The sequence below is a fragment of the Podarcis vaucheri genome (genome assembly GCF_965113315.1).
Source record: "Podarcis vaucheri genome assembly, chromosome: 11".
Lineage (NCBI taxonomy): Eukaryota > Metazoa > Chordata > Lepidosauria > Squamata > Lacertidae > Podarcis > Podarcis vaucheri.
Genome location: NC_138749.1, coordinates 15,276,606 through 15,282,889, shown reverse-complemented (window position 1 = coordinate 15,282,889; position 6,284 = coordinate 15,276,606). Strand labels below are relative to the sequence as shown.

Genomic DNA, 6,284 nt, shown 5'->3' with positions numbered 1-6,284 from the left:
ATAATGAAGATGATGATAAGTGGATAATTTGAGGATAGAGAGGTTCAGTCGCTTTCAGAATTGAAGCCCTACCTCGGTGCAAGAGTCCTAGACAGCGGTGGGAAGGAAAGTCCCAGCTTCTCAGGTAAAGCAACAAGGTTAACTCAATAGACGTTGGGGTATCAGTCCTTCCGGATAGCCTTCTTAAAATTTCTGTGGTATTAAATGATCAAATAGGATTAGGCTTGCAAACAAACAAACACATTATATTTTGTGCTAAAATAAATCTCTCTAATATTACCTGTATCTTGATGTGGGTAGTATAACCCCTTCCATAAAATATATTAATAATAATAATAATAATAATAATAATAATAATAGGGATTAAACTGAAGGGAGTCACTTTGAGATGCAACCTTTCTGAGCTGGGTTCAGGGGGTCAGGAGTCCAGTTCCTTACCCAATCATCCTGCTGCATTTTTTTTATTGTTGGTGGAGCACCGTCTCTCAGCCCAGTCTACCTCTCACACGGTTATTATGAGGTTAAACAGAGGGTGGAAAGGGGATTTCTCCAAGGAGCGAGGACAGAATAGAAACGTCACCATAAACGTTTTTAGATAGGGAATGTGTATTAATTTGTGGGCATGCATCTACATTTCTTGCAAAAAAAAATATTTCTAGATTTTTTTTGTTTGGTTTTGGTACGTCAGAGCAAAATAAAAAGCCATTAGAATTATTTCAACTCCCTCCCCATTAAAATCTTAATCCTGACAACACTATAAATCCTATAAAAAGTGGGTGGGAGGAACACTTTTGAAAGGTGCTCAGTTTGGGGCTTGAGAGGGAGAATCTCCTGTTTGGTAGAAATAGGAAAATCCATCCACGTGTCAGTTTTAAACTAAGAAGGAGGTGTTTTCACAGCGGACTCCAGAGGAGCCAATCGCAATTCCTGGGTGCGAATCCGCTTTGCTCCTGAAAGAAAGCCTCTCTGACTCGCCTCAGAACAGGGGGATCCACCGCACATCGAAACGATTAGCTGGGATTAGCAGCACTCCGCGCTCCTAAACCCGTTTCCCGGAAAGCTAAGTCCAACTGATCTCCAGCCGACTTACTCGAAAAGGTGCTTCCATTCACACGTGACGCTGCGCTAAATCGGACGAAGCCCCAGCAGATCGCTCCACCTGCTCTTTTGTGCCACTCAGGCCGCAACCCCAACGCCAATTTACCCGGGAGTAAGCTCCACTGCATTCAATAGGACTTACTTCTAAGTAGGCATGACTTAGACTGCGCTGCCAGCTTCCAATCTCTGTCAAAATCAGGATCCATCCGTTTGTAAGGTTTGAGGGGGAAGAGAGCCCCTATTTGGAGCAAAGCGTAAACATGCGGCACCCAGGCTGGATTTTTGAAGATCTCTGCGGCCTTTTTCACCTACATTTTCCTGTAGGGAAAAAGGGGAGCAGTGAGTGCCCCTATCCTCTTAACCTGGGGGGTGGGCATGGCGGGTTGAGGTTCTCTAGGGTGGGAGAAGATCAACCTGGAAAAATAAACCTGTTTTCTGGCTGCTGAGCTCTCTGGTCACGTGGGCCAGAGTTTAAAGGTGAGGTGTTGCGTGTTCCCACCTCCGGATCAATACTCTGCTTTCTGTATGGAATCAGGCAGACAAGCGGTTCTTTGTGTGCTGAATATGCCTTTGACTCGGCTCTGGATTTCCACGCTGAGCGTCTCGAAGGCGAAATGAAAACAAGTCTCCAACACCCCTTTTGTAGGGAAAGAGGCACACGACACAGGATTATTTCAGATTAGGATCGTTTCCTATCCAGGGCATTAAATGACTGACAAACACACATAAAACGCCTTGCTCGCAGGAGTCCTGGGAACCTCAGCTGGAAGCGTCACCATATATATATGCCTTTATTATCAGCAATAATAATATTCGTTTAAAAAAGGGAAACGTGCTCTTGGATCTGCATAAGTGTTTTGCTTTTTACCGTGCTATTTTAATTTCTTCCCCCCCCAAAAAAAAAGCAGTAAATAAGAGTGACTCAGGAATTGCCGCCCCCCCCCATTAATATTTGAGAAAAATTGCCCGCACCCCAATGATAGGAGACGTGGGTTTGCAGACAGCTGTTTGTACGCATCCAATAGCAAGCGTGGGGAAGGATAAAAAATACTGTTTTGATATCAAATATTCTCAGCGTCTTTCTATAATTGTAAGAGGAATCCTGCATGCTTGTGCCAGAATTTAACCTTTCTCCTCTTCAGTCCTTTATATTAAAAGGTGTGTGTGTGTTCTCCAAATATACTTAACCTTTCTCTCTCTCTCTCTCTCTCTCTCTCTCTCTCTCTCAAAAAAAATAAAAAAATAAAAAAAAAATCTATGTCATCATGACACCAGCGTGCAATATTCAAGGAGCAATCGTGGGCAGATTGAAGTCAAATTTGAGCACTCAAGTCCCATTCATTCCAGTGAGGGAGATTTAACCACCAATTCATCATCCCCCCTCCCTATTGAAAACAATGAAATGTTTAAACACACACACACACACACACACACACACACACACAATTTAATGCTATTCGATAAATGTGTTGACATACATTGTATATGTTTTTTACCTGATAGCCATTCAGGCATCTAGCAGTATTTTTGCTCGCGTCCTGAGCGAGGTTTGTGGAAAGATCTCAGGCTGAACCCCGCCCCCCGCTCTCTCTCTCACACACACGTGTGCACGTGTGCAGCACGAATGGCTGTGTCCTCGTGTGCAAAACCTTCATTCCTTTTGGGAACAACCTAATTGTACACGATGTGCTGGATGATTCTCTGTGAAGGTCCATCGGTGCCCTCTGATTTTTTTTAACCCCTTGGTCTCCTCTGAAACAAACTAAATCCTCGGGTACACGTGTTTAAACACGCCGCCCAATAGATACACGCACGCAATAGATGTTTTAAGCGAGTTTGTATTTGCTACAGAGGGGGTGGGGGAGAGGGTGAAATCTCAACATTTAATGGTGGGGGGCAGGGGCAGTAATTTTTTTTCTAGGAGGTGAAGAAGCAAAGAATAACGTGCCAGTGATATTTTTTTTTGTCGGTGAAATGTCTTTATATTTATTTTTAAAACCCTTCCACAGGTCTGTGGGATACTAGGGAGGCAGGCGTTGAGTGGACCTGAAGTCTCTCTTTTTTTTAGTTTGGAAGGTTTTTTTTTTTCCTGTCCCCCTCCCCTCCTTCTCTTCCTTTTCTTTCTCCTCTTCCAAAACCATCTGGCACGTGAGTGCGGGGGTATTGATCAAATCCGTGTGTGCTGGTGACCCCATGCTAATCTATAGCGTTGCTGGCCATCAGTTTTGCTTAGGAAGCGCATCTGCCTGCCCTGTTCCGCTCCCAAACAGTGCTCTGATCCTTCCTTCAGGTTCCCCTTTGCCCCAACTCCAACCTCCATTCAGGGGTAAGTCATGCGCTCTCTCTCTCTCAATCTCTCTCTCCTTTTCTTCACATTTTGTTTTGGGGAGGTTGGGGGCTGGCGGGGCGACAAAGGACCGAAATGCCGTAGACCAGGCTTTCCTGCGTTTGGCGAGCTTCTCGATTTGCCTTCGTGGAACATGAATAATAATAATAATAATAATAATAATACTGGCGAATTAATAGCAGGAAGGAGTTTGCAGGAAGGCCTAGGGAGATGCCGCGCAGATACTGGCGCTGCGTTTAACATCTGGAAGAGGAGGTGGACTCGCTTTCTCTGTGGTTGTATTTAAAGCAGAGGCACCTCAGGGAAATGTCCGGACGGTGAACGCGAAGGGGAGAAGGGTTTGGCCGGTGAAATGAGCTCGCCCCTTTAGACTCCAAAGAGGCGCTGAGATCTTGGGTGCCAATTCAAAGGGAATGAATTTAAAATCCTATTACTTCCGCCCATCACCCTAGGGGTCAACGTTAGGAGATGATCTAGGTAAGGAAGTGAGGAAGAGCCTCGCTTCTTCTGGCAAGAGGGAGAAGTTTTGCAATGTGTCCGAAGTGGAGTTTGAGAGTTTCATAGCTTTCTTGGTTGGAGAAAGGCGGGGGAGATGGGGGCAGAAAGAGTTGGGTGCGAATTGCAAGATTTATGCGGCTGTAAATGCCAGAGGAAAAAAGGAGAAAGGAAAGGAAGAAAGCGATTGGACAAGGGAGGGATCCTGCTCCTATTGAAGGCGAATGCAGTTGGGGTTGGAGAGAGAGAGGCAGGATTGGTAGTCCGAAGCGCTTTTTTGGGTGGAGCTTTTTTTCTTGGTGCAAAATGAGGAGGTCTGCAAATCTGGCCTCAAGGTATGAGCAAGGCAATGGTGGCCTTGAAACTGGTGAGTCTTAAGACTAGCCACCTGTCGGGATTTGGGGTACGGTGCCCTCCTCTCTCCATCTCCCCCCCCTCTCTCTCTCCACTCCAAAAAGCTTGGGGCTGAGGGGAGGAAGAAATGGATGCGGGGAAGAAGAGGGGGTGCAAAGAACCGAGATGGGCGCAAGAGAAAAGGGAGGACAGAGCCACCTCCCCCAAAAGCTTCGAAGTTCCTTGACTTACAGGCTGGCGAGTCAAGGCAATTGGCCAGGAAAGATCGCACATTTCGGGAGATGAAAGTCAACCCAAGAGTCCTGTGACTCCTGCAAGGCTAACACATGACTGTGCAGTCAGTCACCACCAGCTTTTCCTGTAAGGGAGCTGACCCTCCAGTCCAGGAAAACGTCCGTACAGTTGACCAATGTATAATAATAATAATGATAATATAATAATTGCCACAGACTAACATAGCAACCACTGTTGAATTTACCACGTTTTTCACTTCGAGTTTGAAAGGGCTTATTTTTTCTTATGTGTGTGAGGGTCTCCTTTCTCTCCGTCCAACACCCCCTTATTTCCCACCTCCCAGTTTTTAATCAGTAACTTCGAAAGGAGTTCTCTCTCTCTCCTTGTTTGGCGGGACAATCTTATCTCTGGCAACCCTGTGGCCATCTTTTGTTTTGTTAAAGCTGCCCTCTTTTCAATTCACCCTCTCCACCCCTTTCAACCCCTCCAACCAACCCCACCAACCCGCCCCCCCTCCTCCAGGAATCTGTTTCTTGCTGCTGGGAATCGCTAGATGGAAACGTCACCTTCTTTTAAGGTCAGAGAAAGTTAATCCTGTTTCTATTCTAACCCACCGAGGAGGACATCAGGGAGAGTTTCAAATTCGACAGAAAAGAAATAAAGAAGGGAAAAAGAAAGAGGGGAGAACGCGCAGCCTTCCAAATCCTTGCATCAAGATAGCTCAATTATACTATTTTGGGTTTTGAGCGTGGAAGGAGAAAAAGAAAGAAAGAAAAGGCCACAGGTTTCTTTGAAAGCAGAGGAAAGCTCTAGGGCTGGATCCAGACTTAATCGCACATAAAGTAAGTTAGGCATGGCTTACTTAAGTCCCATTAAAACCCACGAGTCTAATTCGAAGTATGACCTTAAGTCTGGCGTCAACCCCGTAGACCTTTGGAAAGGGAAAAATGCGATTTACAGTACTGGTGGCGAATACGATTGCCGCTTGGGCGCAAGAGCACTTGTGTTGGGGGGAGCAGCCTCCCTTTATGAACAGAGGAAAACTTCCCATTTGAAAGCCTCAAAGGGGGGAATGGGAGGGGGTGTATGGTGAAAGAGAGGTGACATTTTGCCCCTGTCCCTCCCATTAAACTGAAGACACCCCAGGAGTTCAGCAGGCTGCCGTTTCCATCGCCCTCTTGATTCGATTCCGGTGCTATTTGTATTTCCAAGAGGACTCCATCCGGCTGAACGCCAAAGAATTTGGTTTAACTGGGATGCTGACTGACTCCGCCGTGTGAGGCTTGTGTACGCGAGGTGTGTGTACCCCTGTGCTGACCTGCATGTATGCATTCATACACCAGACTCCCCAGGAGCACACGCAAGTTGGTGGTAGCAATACAATACAGTACAATACAATGCAATACAATACGTTTTAGTTATTTAAATTCAAAGGCCACTCTAACCCAGCTATAGAACCTTCCCATTCTTACATCTTACGCAGTACCTTTCTTAAACATACCCAATTTTATCTTACGCATGCTTTATTTGTGAGACTGTACAACTAGACTTTATATGTGTAGATTTATACCCCCTTTTATATATTCATATACATACCTCTGTCTACATTTTTTATATATATACTTTCTGCATATGGATTATTTAATTATACTTTATTTATCTACGTGGCTTATTTTATACTCTTTCTTTCTTTCTTTCTTTCTTTCTTTCTTTCTTTCTTTCTTTCTTTCACATTTTAGTAAAAAAAAATCAAATA

General features: G+C 45.0%; 1 long non-coding RNA gene across 1 annotated transcript; it reads left to right on the top strand.

The window, feature by feature from the left end:
- On the top strand, positions 1 to 1,863 carry LOC309514311. Its single transcript, XR_014211912.1, has 2 exons — positions 1 to 124; positions 900 to 1,863. It is a non-coding gene; the product is annotated as an uncharacterized lncRNA (long non-coding RNA).
- Positions 1,864 to 6,284: the final 4,421 nt, after the last annotated feature.